Here is a 16,598-nt window from a genome sequence, read left to right as displayed (position 1 = left end):
TACATCAGTTTCCTCATCTGTAAATAGGGATTACACTTTTTCCTGCTAGAGACAAGGAGCAACATTGCATAAAATTAAAAAGATCCATCCACTAGGAAAGCACAAGGGTCCTAAATGTGTACATGCCAAAAAGAGCCTCAAATATACAATGCAAAAACTGATAGATGTGTAGGAAGAAATAGACAAATCCACAATGCTAAGCAGAGACTTCAACCCCATTCACAGCAAGTGATTAAAACTATTAGAAAATCACTAAAGATAGAGAAAAACTCAACATGACCCACGAGCAGGGTATCATTGGCATCTTAGGAATCCTGCACTCAGCAATAACAGAACGCACATTCTTTTCAAGAATTCGTAGGATATTCACCAAGATAAACCATATCCGGGACCATAAAACAAACCTCAACTAATTTAAAATAATTGAAAACATACGTATAAAGTAGGATCTCTGACCATAACGGGATCGAAGGGAAAAAAAAAATCAATAATGGAACGACAACATGAAAAGCTCCAAAATTTAGACGCTAAATACACATCTAAATAATCCCTGGGTCAAAGAGGTCTCAAGGGACATTGTTTTAAAAGCGGAACGAAATTGAAATGAAAATACAACGTATCAAAATTTGTGGGATGCAATTAAAGCAGTGCTGGATGGGACATTTAAAGCACTAAAGGCTTATATTAGAAAAGAGAAAAAGCTTCAAATCAATAACTTAAGCTGCTACCTTGAGAAATTAGAAAAGAGGACAGCAAAATAAACCCAAATCAGGCTGAATTCATGAAATAATAAAGAGGAAAAATCATGAAACTGAAAACAAGAAAGCAATAGAGAAAATTACTGAAACAAGAAACAAGTTCTTTGAAAAATTCAATAAAATTTTAAACTTTAAGCAAAACTGATGAAGATAAAAAGAGAGAAGACAAGTATGACCAATATTAGGAAAAAAACAGGATATCACTTCATTTCTGAATCCATTAAGGGGATAATGAGGGGAATGCTGGTAAAAGATTTATGCTCACAAATTCAACAATTTAAAAGAAATAGACCAATTTCAACCTACCTAACTACCAAATTTCAACCAACATGAGGTAGAGAATCTGAGTAATCCCATAACCATTAAATAAATTGAATCTATCATCTAAAAACTCCTGCAAAAGAAATCTCCAGGTCTATACGGGAATTCCAACAAACATTTTTTTTTAAGATTTTATTTATTTATTCGACAGAGATAGAGACAGCCAGCGAGAGAGGGAACACAAGCAGGGGGAGTGGGAGAGGAAGAAGCAGGCTCACAGCGGAGGAGCCTGATGTGGGGCTCGATCCCATAACGCCGGGATCACGCCCTGAGCCGAAGGCAGATGCTTAACCGCTGTGCCACCCAGGTGCCCCGGGAATTCCAACAAACATTTAAACAAGAACTCACAGCAATTTATACAATCTCCTCCAGAAAACAGAAGTGGGAACATTTTCCAACTTGTTTCATGAGGCCAATGTTATTCTGATACCAAAACCAGACAAAGACTGGAAAGAGAAAAAGGAGAGGGCGAGGAGGAGAAGGAGGAGAAAGGGAGAGTTACTGGATGAATACGTTCTGGGGACCTGATGTACAGCACGGCGACTATAGTTAACAACACTCTATTGTATATTCAGAAATTCCTAAGACAGTGGATTTTGAAAGTTCTTACCACACATACAAAATATTATAGGGACACCTGAGTGGCTCAGTCAGTTAAGCTCCCAACTGTTGATTTCTGCTCAGGTCATGATATCAGGGTTGTGAGATTGAGCCCCATCTCAGGCTTGCAATCAGCGTGGAATCTGCTCAAGATTCTATCTCCCGGGGCGCCTGGGTGGCGCAGTTGTTAGGCATCTGCTCAGGGCGTGATCCCGGCGTTCTGGGATCGAGCCCCACATGAGGCTTCTCTGCTAGGAGCCTGCTTCTTCCTCTCCCACTCCCCCTGCTTGTGTTCCCTCTCTCGCTGGCTGTCTCTCTGTGTTAAATAAATAAAATCTTAAAAAAAAAAAAAAGATTCTATCTCCCTCTCCCTTTCCCTGCCAACCCTCCCCCCCACCGCCCCGCCCCTGCATGCACTCTCTCTCGCTCTCTAAAATAAATTTTAAAAATCTTTACAAAAAGTGTTACAACTATGTGAGGTTATGGGTGTGTTAACTAATCTTCCTGTGGTAATCATTTTGCAATATATACATATGTGAAATCACTATGTTTACACCTTAAACTTACACAGCGTTATATGTCCATTATATCTCAATGAACCTAGGCAAAATAAAATAAAATAAAATAAAATTTATATGGAAAGGCATAGGCCATAGAATAGATAAAACTAGTGCATAAAAGAAGAAAAATAAAGAGGAATCAATCTACCCAATTTAGAGAGTTATTATATAGCTACAGTAATCAAGACTATTGGTATAGGGATAGACATATAGATCAATGGAACAGAATAGAGAACGCAGAAATAAATCCACACAAATACACCGCACTGATTTTTTTACAAAGGTACAAAAACAATTCAACAGAGGAAGGACAGCCTTTTCAACAAATGGTGCTGGAACAACTCGACATCCAAAGGCAAACAATAACAACAACAACAAAACCCCTCAATGTAAATATCGCACTTTATTCAAAAGTTAACTCCAAAGGAATCAAGGACTTAAATGTAAAATTTTAGAAAAACTTAGGAGAAAATCTTTAAGATTTTTTTAAAAGATTTTCAGGTAAAGAGTTGGGGTGCTGGGTGGCTCAGTTGGATAAGCGTCGGCCTTCAGCTCGGGTCATGATCCCAGCGTCCTGGAATCCAGTCCTGCATCTGGCTGCCTGCTCTGCGGGGAGTCAGCTTCTCCCTCTGCCCCTTCTCCGCCACCCACCCCCAGCCCCGCCCTGCTCATGCGCTCTTTCTCTTTCTCTCTCTCTCTCAAAGAAATAAAATCTTTTTTAAAAATTAAAAAAAAATGTTTTTAAAGAGTTCATACCTTGACATGAGGAGCACAATCCATAAAAGGAATATTTGATAAACTGGGCTTCATCAGAATTAAAAACTTTTGCTCTGTGAAGGACCTTTAAGAGGATGAAAATAAAAGCCACAGGCTGGGAGAAAATACTTTTAAATCACATATCCAATAAAACACTAGTGCCTAGAATATATAAAGAATTCTGAAAAGTCAACAGTAAAAAACCAAAACCAAACAAAAACCCCACAAATAATCCAGTTAGAAAATGAGCAAAAGATTGACCGAGCATTTTACCAAAGGGGTTCTACAGATGGTTAATAAGCACATGAAAAAAAGAAAAAAGATGTTCAACATCATTAGCCACTGGGGACATGAAAAAAACAAAGTTCAACATCTCATTAGCCGCAATGAAATATCACTACATCTACCAGAATCGCTAGAATAGAGTCATGACACCCGAAAGACTGGCGAGAAGGCAGAATTTGGATTACTTCTACATTGCCGGCGGCAATATCAAATGGTACAGCCACTCTAGAAACGATTTGGTAGTTTCTTATAAAATTAAACACAGTTCCATATGACTCAACAATAGCACTCCTGGGCACTTATCCCAGAGAAATTACGTTCATACAAACATCTGTACGTGAATGTTCATCACTATTGTATTGTCTTGACTGTCTGTAATAGTCCAAATTAGAAACAATTGAGACAGCTTTCAATGGGTGAATGGTTAAATAAACTGTGGAATACTGCTCAGCAGTAAAAAAGAACGAGCTACTGATACACACAACAATTTGGATGAATCTTCAGGGAATTATGATGTGTAAATAAAACCAATCCCCAAAGGCTACGCAGTATATAATTTCATTTATGTAACATTCTTGAGATAACAAAATTATACAGACGGGGACTCTATTAGTAGTTGCCAGGATTTAGGAACAGCGTGGGGTGGAGTGGGGTGGCAAGAATATGGGTATGACTTAAAAGGGATTCTTGTGGTGGTTAAACTGTTCGGTATCTCAACTACGGTGGTGATACATGAATCTACATTTGTGATAAATTTCTTAAAATGAAATACACACACACACACACACACACACACACACACACACACACACACCTGTCTGTAGAACTTGAGAAAACTGAGTAAGATTGGTATATTGTATCAATGTCAATTTCCTGGCTCTGCTATTGTGCTATAGTGATACAAGATGTTACCATTGGAGGAAACTGAATGAGGGGTACAAGGATCTTTCTGTATTATCACTCACAATTTCATGTGAATCTACAATTATCTGCAAATAAAAAGTTAATTTAAAAGAGAGCCCACTAGAAACCTAGAGGAATGTATATGCAAACCGTATAACATGTTTGAGAAAACACATTTGATTTGAAAGAAAGTACATACCCCCACCCATATTAGAATAAATCCCAAACTGGGTGGTAAGGAGAATTACATGACAGTAGATACCTGAGAAAGGAAGCTCTACATCTTGCCTTTTTTTCCTCAATAAAAACCATATCAGTTTGGAAAATCCAAGTGCAGAGGGAACACTGGGTAGAGCTCAGGGTGGCAGTAAGGCCTCCCCAAAGACAGGACCGCGTGCATGCATTACATCAGGTAGAGCCAGAACTGTCAGGGCTCCCAAGAGTTGGGAAAATTAGAAATAACAGAATGAGTTGCGTACGTCTGTGAATAGCCCAGAAAATCTGGAGAGTCCTGGATAATCTACCAAGTCCCCTTGGCCCATCACGGAACTTTAGAATACCCCATGAATCACGAAAGACCCAGGAATTGGCTGAGAGACAGCCAACCTTCAGGAATCAAGCAGTCAGGCGTGAGGGTGGAGCCAGCAAGGACTTGTGTGAACTGACCACCGAAGACAACATCGAAAGAGCACATCTCGTGTGATGCTGGTGTGGACCGTGATGGTGGAGACCAGATACCACCTGCCGATGCTTTGGATTTCTGAAAGCCTCCTGGAAATGGGCAACGACTGACTGAGATTAATGACACCAACACAGAATGAGGCTCACAATGGAAACGGAGTTCAGGGCACCTGGGTGGCTCAGTCTGTTAAGCATCTGCCTTCGGCTCAGGTCATGATCTCAGCATCCTGGGATCGAGCCCCGCATTGGGCTCCTTGCTCAGCGGGGAGCCTGCTTCTCCCTCTGCCTGCTGCTCCCCCTGCTTGTGCTCTCTCTCTCTCTCTCTGACAAATAAATAAAAATCTTAAAAGAATGAAAGAAATTGAGCCCAGTTTAGGTTGTGAAAATTGAAAGGTGTTCCTGACACATCTGCATTTTTCTGCTGAGAGGCACATCCATTAAATCAATAACTTGGTAAGAGAGCCAAGGGTTTTAAGTAAGTTATACAAGCCTGTTTTACCAACTGTGTAGAGGAAAAGCTCTCCTGTTCACATCAGGGGCTTGATTCTAATGGAGGAGGGGGAAGGTGAAAGGGTGGGATTCAGCACTGGGGGCGTAGACTTGTTTTGGGGTGGTCCTCAGGTAGGATAGTCTTACCTTTCAGAGATCCCCTCCTACTCTCAAAGTAAAATGTGCCCATCCTTAGAATTCTTCCACTGGGACCCTGCCTTCATTGTCCTGGCTGTCGTCTCAGGCCCTAACCACAGAAGCCCTCGAGGCTCCTCTCTGCAGCTGTTTGGTGGTATAGGAGGGTTTCGTCCTCTCACTTGGAGGGGCAGGGTGTAGCCGGTGCTGTCAATGCCTCACACGTCTCTCTTGGCACTCACCACTTGCACACCAAAAGCTGCTTACTTTGAACACCTGTAACTTTCTGCCTGAGGGCTTTTTTTTTTTTTTTTCCTGGTGGCAGGAACATGTTTGGTCCACATACCAGGCAAGCCAGAAGTGCTAGAGAGTTAAGTCCCCCAGAGGCAACCCTCAGCCAATAGTGAACGGGAAGTTGGTGGATAAATATCCCAGCTTCTTCACCCATTAGGCTGGACAGCTCTGAGGTGGGAGTTTTGCAGGGGATCCCAGAGTCCCCAGAGGGTGGAAATTTTTGCCCATGGTGATATCCTACTTGAAAAAAAACACACCCTATATTGGCTTCCTTCCCATCCCTGTCTCACTTCTTCATTCCCTTAACTAGCACTTCCTGGGATCACCTCCCACATCAACTACTTGCATTTGAATTCTTGCCTCAGAATCTGCTTTGGGGGAGAGCTGAAAACAAGATTAGTGGTAATTGATGGCTAGTGTATCAAAGAAATGCATTGTGTTCAATGAAAGAAGCCAGACTCAAAAGGCTTTATAATGTATGACTCCATGTATGTATTATAGCAAAGGTAAGGATGGAGAACAGATTGGTTGTTTCCAGGAGTTAAGGGGAGGAGAGACGGATTGACTACAAAGGAGTAGCATGAGAGCTTTTTTTTTTTTTTTTTAGGGTGATGGAACTGTTCTATAGCATGACTGCGGAGGTGGTTACATAACTATGCATTTTTCAAAACTCATAGAGCTGTAAATCATGAAGAATAAATTTCACAGAGGCACAGATAGCCTTAAAGACACATGGAATTCTTGTCCATTCAAGACACATGCCCATTCTTGACATTGATGGAGGACGATCTAGAAGTCCAGGAAGGGAAAGAGACTTTCCCAGCACAGCTACTTCAAAACAAAGCCAGGACTGAATAGCAAATCTCAACAGTATTAGGCAAGAGCTCTTTCCAACAATAAGTGGGGTCTCTGTCATTTAGCCAATTTACCTCTAAAGTCTGTACCTCGAAGAAAAACTGGTTATAAAGTGGTACAATGGCAGTGGTCATCTTGGTAATGACGATCCTTAACATATCTGTGTCTTGAGGCTCTCGGCTCCAATCCTCCTAGGTTCACGCTATATCAGCCTCACAGGGGTTCCCATACCTTCCCACTGTGTTGGCTCTCCTTCTTCCTGTATTCTGTGTCATTCTTTTTGGTTTGCTCCCTCATTTTGGTAAAGCACATCCTTCAGTTACTTCCAAGTAAAGGACACATGAGATTGTGCATATCTGAAAGTCTTCATTCTACCTAGTTCTTGATTGATGGGTTGGCTGGGTATAGAATTCTAGATTGGAAACACATTTCCTTGCGAATTATAAGGATATTACTCCAGTATTCTATCTTTCAGTGTTTCTGGAACAGTTCCAGGGAAGAGAAGTCTGAGGCCATTCTGATTCTTGAGACTTGGTATATGACTCTTTTTTCTTTATGCAAGCTTGTGGAATCTTCTTTGTCCCCAGGGTTCTGAAATTTCACAAGTGTGTGGACTGGTTGGGCCATTTATACCCATTGACCTAGGCACATGATGAGCCCTTTCAACCTGGAAATTGGTTTTTTCAGTTTGGGAAATTTTTCTTCAATTATCTCATTAATGATTTCCTCCCCCTCTCTTTCTGGAATGACAGTTATTCAGATGTTAAACCTTCTGGACTATTCCTCCTGCATTCCTCTTTTCTTCCCTATTTTTCATTGTTTTGTCTTTTGGATCTATTTCTGGGAAATATTGAGTTTTTCATTTCTTCTAGCATGTCTGTTTTCAAAGCTTATTTTTGTTTCTTGTCTTCTAAAATAGCATCTTATTCTTCTTTCATGGGTGCGATATCATCTCTTATCCTTGAGAATAAGTCCTGGTTTCTCCCAAGTGGCTTTATTAAATGTTTATTTTGGTTATTAGTTTGCTTATTGGTTTTTATTATTATTTCTCCCTTCTCTGGCTGTTAGCAGTTTTCCTCAGATATCTGGTAACCTGTAGCAGATGTTATTGGTGTCCTACCCATACCTCAGCTGCTGTGAGTGTTGGTTATTCATGGATCAGAGCTGCCCCTTTCTCTAGAGAATTGACCGCAGTCAGGAGCTGCCTTGCCTGGGAGATGATGGCCTCCTCTCTGGCAGCCCACAATCAATGATTGATGAATGTGTGGGCACAAAACAGCCCCCTTGCTTCCAGGTGAAATCAATCCTGTGGTGCAATTCACACTCCAGGGCTCCCTGTGGGATGGGACTGAGACTAGACTCCAGCCAAGCTCCTTCCCCAGCTACTCCTAGAGGAGGTGAGACATGAGGCATGGGGAAGGCTTCCCCCGAGAGCCCACCCTCAATCAATCATGTGCACCTGAATCTTCATTTCAGCGCCTGTTTTTAGGGAACCTAAGACATGACATGATCTTTGGCTGTCTGCTCTTGATTAAGACTAAAAGCCTGAAACGCTTGTTGAAAGTGTGGGAGTCAGACTTGTCATCTCAGAGACTCACCGTAGGGAGACATGGGTTGTCAGTAATTGGAAATTCTAATGTTAGTATCCTTAGTTCTTTCCTTTGGGGCTGGTCAGAATTCTAGAGACGAGGGGGTGGAGTGTGGCTGTCAGGGACCTGGTAAGGGAGCAGAAAAGAAAGCTAAGGATCTATGTGCAGTGAGTAAATATTCACTTGCTGCCCCTCTTCTTCACGTGAAACCTTTGTTCACAGCCGTCGCTGGTGCACTCAATTGAGAGACCTTCTGTCTTAGCCTCTTCTAGAAGCTACATCTCCAGCCCTCTGCCTGTTGGGAGATGGGGCTGTGCAGCCAGGAGGGTGGTAGAACGGAGACTCTAACTGCTTCCCAGTCACCTTTCACCCAGTTCTCCTGATCGTGGCTTGCTCAGTTACAGAGGTTATCTGGGACTGCCAATCCCGTTTGTTTGTTTATTTGTTTGTTTTTTGGAAGTTTTGTTTTGTTTTGTTTTTAGGGTTTTGCCATGAAGAAAGGGCTGTTCTTAGCTTTTCCTCAGGTTTTCACTTTCTTGAGTCTGCTAAGTCCATCATCATTCATCCGTTTCCCAGCTTACAAAATTCTTTCTGCCATTGTCTCCCTTTCTAGTCTCTCTGTCCTTGTGAGTTTGTCTTTTTTAAAAAACAATCCCTTTAGAATAGTTTTAATGAGTTTCAGGAAGGAGCCAAAGTAGATGTGTGGGTTCATTTCACCATTTTAACCCGGGGGGGGGGGGGCGGGAGGGGAAGGAAACCTCTGATGGTATTAGAAACACATTGCCTCCCAGCGTTGCTCTCCTGGTGTGCTCCTTTGGATGACAGACAGGCGAGTGAGAACTCCGGGTAAGGGGGCCAGAGGCCTGTGACCCAAGTTCTGTCTCATGGTGGAGGGCACACTGCACTACGGAGTTCAAGGTTCTTCCCCCAGTCACGGTCTTTGCCTGGCTCAGAGCCTTCAGAGGGCACGAAGGACTGAGTCCCAAGTACAATCATGTGGGTTAGAAAGGCGGGAAGCCAACATAAACCAGGGAAGCCTGCTTAGAGGAGATGCTACAATAGCAGGAGAATCAAAAGATACTGAGCTCATCTTTCTAGAGAGTTCATTCCTTCCAGCTCTGCTTCTATGACTCTGTGATGCCTGAAGTCATTCCAGAAAGCTTGCCTGTTTTCTGGCTCTCTCTCTCTCTCTCTCCTGTGCTTTCCTTTGGGACGAGGTGATGATGGTGGAGAGCTATTTCGGTAGATAGGATAGGTTCAAATGGGGGAGGAACCATTATAGTTCCTTTTTCTTAGAACGGTTTGTGGGCAAAGATATCACCCCCCTTCACTTCCTCTTACAAGCTCAGACATTAGAACAAAGAGAAAAGGTAGTGACACAATTGGGCGAGAGAACTCAAGAGGGACAGGAATTGTGGTGTGGTGGGGTTCTAATGGCGGCGGTAATGGTAGGGGGAGGAAGAGCTGAGCTAGGTAGCTCGCCTTGCCACATCATCATAACTTGAAAGTTCCCTGATGGTCATCTAGAAGCAACAGGGAGATGGAAGTCAGTAGGTAAATACCCCAGCCTCCTCATCATTTGGGAGGACAGTGTAGAGACTGTTCCATCAGGTTTCTCTGATCTGCTCATGGCAGTAACTGGCTCATCAACAGCCCCTTAGGATTGGCTTTTCTTCCTTCTCTATCCTGCTTTCCCACATCTTCACTCCTGTTTCCTGCAAATACCTCCTAAGTAAATTACCTGCATTCCAACCCTTGTCTTGGACCTCTTTTTGGGAGAGTCCACACTAAGACAGGTGCACTCCAATGCAATAGTTAGTCTGAGCAGGCTCCCCACCCCTGGGAAATTGTGCCTCCACTCCTTCCATCTGCAGCTGGTCTCAGCTAACTCTCACGTGGGATCCTGAGCACATGTATATTTTCAGGCCTCTGAGTTCTGTTTGGGTGATTGGGCTTAGGGGTGCCAGAAAGGCAGCATGGATTGCCGGTGGCTGAGGATAGAATCCCTGACTTCCATTTCTGAGGGTGGACACAGTCTTACCCAAAGCTACCACGCAATAGAAGACTTCACTTCCTCCCACACTTGTACTGTTTCACAGTTGAGTACACACATCCTGCATCAAGGAGCAACTCAGGCCCCTATGCACAGGGTCATACCCCATCTAGAGGTCCACATGGGGTACTGGGGAGGGTTCTTGGAGGAGGAGGCCCAGCAGGAGACTGGAATTCTCAAATGAAGGGGTTCAGGGAACACAGGAGCACACTTCAAGCTCTCACAGAAATGGTGAAACTCCTCTGCTGACCCAGTCCAAAGGGTCAAAGCATTAGACTGGTAGACCCTTGAAAGGGTCATTCAGAGGGCTAGATAACTCAGCAGCCAAATCATTGACCAATAGGAGGAATGTTTAGCTGGGATAGTGCCCACCACTCAACAGATGGATAGTCCTCACCAGGGGAAGAGGATGGGCAGAGGGGTTTGATTTCTAGCTTCTCCTTGAAATGCTGATTTTTGCCTTTATTGGTCATACAGTCATTCAACAAACTTGTATTGAGCACCAGATCCCAGATGACTAAAAGCAGCCCTTGCTTCCACTACAGTTACCGTCCAGAAAGTTGTTGTTCTAAAATTGGTCACTAGCATTTGATTTAAAATTAGATGCCATCTATTTTCCAGAAGGTAGAAGGGTCTTGAAAGACTTCTGACCATGCAGGTAAGGGTTGGAGTGAGGAAAATGCTTTAAAAGAAGTATAACATAGGAAGAGGATGAGAGAGGGCTGAGGGTAGAGGAAATAGAGAGAGGGACATCCTCTGAAGCCCAAAACAGTGAAGCTTTTCCCACTCCTCCATCACAAGGAACAAGAGCCCACATTAGCTGAGAGAGCCACTACTTCAAGTCTTGGATGCCTGCTATTTGGGGGTACCCACCTAAACTGCCCAGATCTCTCTGAATGTACCCACACTCCACCCCCACATGCATTTTGCCTAGGTGGGGGCGGCTGGGTATAGTGAGAGGGAAGAAGAACCTCTGTATCATTAGACAGCTAGGATCATGGATCAGCTTGTGAACTCCAGCTGGAGACACCAGGAGACCAAAAAATCTGACTTCTCTCCCAAGAGGAACAAGGAACAATCTACTACACTCACTCTCTCTCTCTCTCTCTCCTGAGTTTCACAAGGACAACGGATGTGAAGCTAAAGCCACTCCACCCTCAACCCTACAACCAGCTTGGACTAGAGAATTTCTAGCCAAGCTTTTTAAACAAATAAAACAGGTTTCCTAACATACGGAGTGTAAAGGAAACCACAAGAAGGGAGGAGAAATAAAAGAGAGTTCTGTTTTTCTCACCCCTGTGGAACCTTCCTGGCCCACCAGGGAATAACACCTCTCCCAACAGCCATGGCTTCCTAATTGTTTTGCCAACCACTTGCTAGGTCTTCAGGAGACATTGTTCCCATTGTTGAAGGGCTCACATGCTGGTGGGGGAGGAAAAGAGGGGCTGAGAGGGACTTGGGTACAGGACCCTGGAAGATTCCAAAAGAAAGTCCGTCAACCAAGGTGGGGAAAGAAAGGAAGACTTCATTAAAAACGTGACTCTTGAGTGTTCCTAGATGAGTTTTGCTTTCCTAGTAGAGAGAACATCAAGAACATAGGAACTGAGGGTAAAACATTGTGGTGCTGCTCTGGAAATGACTGGAAAATAAGGGTCAAAGTACCAAGTGGGGCACTTTAGAAAAAGACAGTGACATGGGCAGATCTGCATATCCTGAGAATTTATTTGCCTAGGAATCAATAGGCCAGGAGAGGTATGAGGAGGCCTGGTTTAGACACAGTGACAGGTATCTGCAAACCAGAGTTGGGAAGGCCCTTCTGGTAACAACTCCCATTGAGAGCTAGAAGGGAAGAGAGGGAAGGAAAGGGCCCCTGAGGTTCTTGGCTTGAAGGGCAGGGGGAGGTGATGATAGGCAGCTTTAGAGGAAGAAATGGTCTCCCCCATCCTTCCTTTTGTCACACTCTACAGAGCACATGCCTCCAACCATCTCTCACCGTGGGGGACTGTAACTACAGGGTAACTTCTTGAGATGTTCACTGAAGTTTCTGCCTTTATTTCCCCCTTGCCTTGGAAGCTTATGGTTTGCAAAGCAGAAGGAATTTGTCTATAGGCACTTTCCATGACGACTTTTGCTTCTCAAAGTTAAGCCACTGAGTTGTTTGTGGTTTATGTGAGGGAAGCCTGGAAGATAGGAAAAAGAAGGAGAACCTCAGAAGGGAGCATGGCAGGGCGCCTCAGTGGCTCAGTGGTTAAATGTCTGCCTTTGGCTCAGGGTGTGATCCCAGAGTCCTGGGATCGAGTCCTGTGATCAAGCCCCGCATCGGGCTCCTCCACTTCTTCATCTCCCACTCCCCCTGTTTGTGTTCCCTCTCTCGCTGGCTGTCTCTCTCTGTCAAATAAATAAATTAAATCTTTAAAAAAAAAAAACGAAGAAGAAGAAGAGAACATGGGGACTGAGCCGTACCCTCGCACTCAGCTGAGGAACCTCAGAGGGGAAAGCTGTGAGGCCTCCTGCAGGCTCCCAGCATCCCCAAAGATTTCTGTGGCATAGGAGTAGCAGAGCCAAGGGGCTAAGAACAGGAGGGTGTCTCCACAGATACACTGCCTACTAAGACGAGAGGCCTCCACAGATCCTTGGAGCTACAACACCCTAGGCCTTGAATTTACAGAAAGGTCTGTGCCCTCTTCAAAGCCATGGTCAATTTCTTGCCTGCCCTGTGGAATGAGAGCTGGGGGCGGAGGGGGACAGGTCAATACAAATAAACAATGTAATGCACTCTTTCTTGCACACACTTCTCTCCACTATCTGGGCAGATTCTGGGTCTCATCTACCACTGTGGTCCCAGCTATTCAGGGGAGAGGACCTGCGGCAGGAGAGACAAAGGGAAGAAGGAGGCGGGGTGTACTGTCTTTCCATCAAACTAATGGACATTCCTGTGCCCTCGGAGATTGGGAGGCTGGATGCTAGGAAGATGGTGGCGTCCCAAGCTTTCACCTTAAAAAATGTTTATAGAACACGCAAAAATACTAAACAGATGAGGGAGTCGGTCTACCTGCCGCAGTTCGCCCTTGGAACTGTCTCCCCCCGCCCACGGGGGCGGGGCGGAACCCGGCCACGCCAAGGAGCGCCGCGCCTGCGCACGGCAGACTCTGAAGCCAAGACGCCCTCAGCGAGGTGGGCGGGAGCTGCCCGGGCATCCGGGTCCCTCACCCCGCCCCTGCTGCATGAATGAGAGGCGCGGCGCCCGCCCCTCCCCCGCCGGGCCCGCCCCTCGTCGGGGGCCGCCGCGCGCAGTCGGCCGCCGCCACCTCAGCCGCGCTCGGTCCCGACGGACGCTCGCAGCCCGCAGCCTGCCTCCTGCCGCCCGGCGCTGACGGTCCCGCACACTCGCTGCCGCAGCTGGCGCGCCCGAGTAAGTGAGGGAGTGAGGGAGTGACGGCAGGGCGCCGGGGGCCGTTGCCCCCTGCCTGGGGCTTAGGAGACCGGGCGGCTCCGGGCTTGGGATGCTGAAGAGTCCGCGGGCCGGCGCCAGCCTCCCCCATTCACACTCCCGGGCGTTTCGGCGGGGACGGAGAAGGGTGGGACAGCGGCCCAGGCCGGGAGGGACGCGGAGAGGGGAGTCCACCGGGGCGGGAGGCTGAGTCCCGCACAAAGGGCGGCGCGAGGCTGTCTGTCATCCGGAGGTCACAGAAGGAAGGTTCGCGGCACCCCGCACGCCCCGCTAGCCCGTGCCCGGCGTCGGTTCCCGGGCTGGGGAGGCGGCTTGGATGAGCGGGGTGGCGAGGACGAGGATGGCGAGGACGGCTGCCTCCGCGCTGGCGATGGGAACGCGCCTTGGGGGGCGCGGCGTGGCAGTGTTTTCCTGGTCCCCACCTGCCCCTCCCCTTTCTTTGTGGCGTTTGTCTCGTGCCCGTTTGTCACTGTGTGCATGGCTGTGGGCTGGGGTGAGACCTCTCGCCTCAGCTTACTCATTAATTAAAGTCAGGTGGTGGCCCCTATCAGTGGGTGGGGGCGTGTGTGCTTCCACAGGCCGGAGAATTAAGGACCCTCCTTTGTTTCCGGAGAGAGAGAGAGAGAGAGAGAGAGAGAGAGAGTGTGTGTGTGTGTGTGTGTGTGTGTGTGACCGTGTCCTCCGTGTCCCCTATGAAATGAGAGAATCAGAGATGAAAAAGGGTAAGAAGAAAAAGAGATATTACTTCAACAAACCTTCACCCAATTCTGTCTGCTAGTCTTTCAAACAATATTTTATGTTTCTTACTATAAAACCAGTGCGTTTTGCTAATTGAAAATGAATGTTTTTATAGGTTCATTGAAAATTAATATTTTCATGTATCTGTATACCTAGAACGCTTTGCTTTTTGGGTTTAGGTAATGGTAATATGCTCATATATATGTGTACGGGAATGCTCCAGAACATATAGGAAACTGACTTCTGGGTTTAGTTCATTGGTAATATGTCTATTTACTCATATACACGTCTACAGAAATACTCCAATATATCTAGGACACTGTCTTCTTGGCTCCTCAGTAGAAGCAGATTTTGTTTCTCCCTGTCTCCCTGTATTAAGAAGGTGGTCCAGCAGGTTCTCTCCACCTCCTTGCTTTTTTCTTCTGAGTGCTTTGGCAAAGGATTTTATTGCATATTACCCTGGCATGCGTCCTTGCTTTGATCTGAATTTTCCTGTGCTCTGTTGTCTGGTTGTGTGGCCCAGCTCAATGGCTCCTCTTACAGGACTCCTGGAAAACAGAACACCTTTTATCCTTGTCCTTATCCCCAGAGAGAGAAGGAAGCTCTGCAGGTTCCCGCGGACTTTGGTTCCATGGGTTGGACTGCCTGACTTTGCTGTCTTGGTAAAGTTATGAAGAGTTACAGTTGGTGCAGACCAATTAAAATGAAGCATTTGTAATAGTACGAGTTATTCTTTGGTCTTTCATTTGGACCTTTCTCTCTTTTTATACCAGATTTTATAAGTTTTAGAATATTGTTGGTTGCATTTTCACTTTCTTTTTTACCCTTCTAATTTTGCAGAGTGATAGGAAATTAGCTAAACTTGTATATAAGAAACACATTTCCAAAATAGATTTTTATTATGATCTTTTGATTGAAAGTAGTGGTGGTAAAAAAAAATTAGGATCTTATTGGGTGATAAGAATAATTGAGTTGGTTCAGCTTTAAGATTTCTTTAAGATTCTTTTTTAATCATGTGTATTTTAATTCCTGGTAGTTTTTAGTGCAAAATGAAATACAAACTAAGCAGTCTTCCACAGCATCTGTTTATGAATATTCCCTGTATTAAAAACATTTGCTTTTAATTTGAAGGGGAAATTTTCCATTGGTTGGATAGGGATATATTATTCTTGGTGAAAGTCTTAACGTTAGCATTGTCAAATTCTTTTTTTGTAAAAGTTAAAATTAGTAAAGGTTGATTTCCAATTTGGAGAACTTTTGGTTTTATGATGCAGAATTTAAATAAAATTTTGATATCAATGAACTTAACTCAAAATAAGTTAACTTAAAAACAAGGGCTTCATTAACTTCATAAGCTAGTGTCACTAATATTGAAGCAAGCCCAATAATTTATAACTGCTTGCATGAGATCTTTTTTAGGAATTCCCTTAAAACAAACCATAAGGGGAAGTCTTAGATAAACAGAGTAGTATAACCGGAATTATCACTGAAACAGGCTTGCATCGTACCATAGTATTGTGGAACTTTATTTTGCAAGAGTGACTTAGCTATTGTTTGTATCAAGAAAGGAACTTAAAAACATCCTGGCCTTTTTATTCAGCATTCTGTTAATCAAAATCTTTACCAGCCCATAGTTTAGCATTTCTGTAGTATGATGTTTGAAGAAAAATTCTGAAGTAATTTTTCTATCATGAAAATAGATTAAATTATGCTAAATGCCATTTTAGTAGTAAATATATTCTTTATATTAGCAGCACTAATACTGTTATGTCAGTCATGGTGATAGCATGTATGGTAACACTTTGTTACCCCAAACTGTGATATATTATTCCCCCAACAATGTCAGATAACAAAAAGTAGAGCTTTTTTTTCTATTGAGCATTTTCTATCAGTAATTGTTTTCTGTCTCAAATGGTAGCTTACTCTAAAATCAGTAGTAGGGCACCTGGGTGGCTCAGTCAGTTGAGCATCTGCCTTTGGCTCAGGTCATGATCCCAGGCCCCTGGGATGAGTCTGGTATTGGGCTCCCTGCTCAGCGGGGAGTCTGCTTCTTCCTCTGCCCCCTCCCCTGCTCCTGCTGACACACGCAGAAGCGCGCGCGCGCGCGCGCGCGCTCTCTTTCAGGCGCGC

At 44.7% G+C, this 16,598-nt stretch overlaps 1 protein-coding gene across 2 annotated transcripts in view; it reads left to right on the top strand.

Moving 5' to 3' along the window:
* Positions 1-13,550: 13,550 nt before the first annotated feature.
* Positions 13,551-16,598, top strand: part of RNF24 (ring finger protein 24) — a 74,751-nt gene continuing 71,703 nt past the window's right edge. For both annotated transcript variants that reach the window (XM_048222191.2, XM_048222190.2), the window contains exon 1: positions 13,551-13,691. The gene's annotated coding sequence lies outside the window, so the exon portion shown is untranslated. The remainder of the gene's footprint in view (positions 13,692-16,598) is intronic.

Source organism: Ursus arctos, unplaced genomic scaffold (genome assembly GCF_023065955.2).
Source record: "Ursus arctos isolate Adak ecotype North America unplaced genomic scaffold, UrsArc2.0 scaffold_16, whole genome shotgun sequence".
NCBI classification, from domain to species: Eukaryota; Metazoa; Chordata; class Mammalia; order Carnivora; family Ursidae; genus Ursus; species Ursus arctos.
The sequence above is the reverse complement of the archived record's forward strand: the minus strand, read 5'-3'. Positions and strand labels throughout refer to the sequence as shown.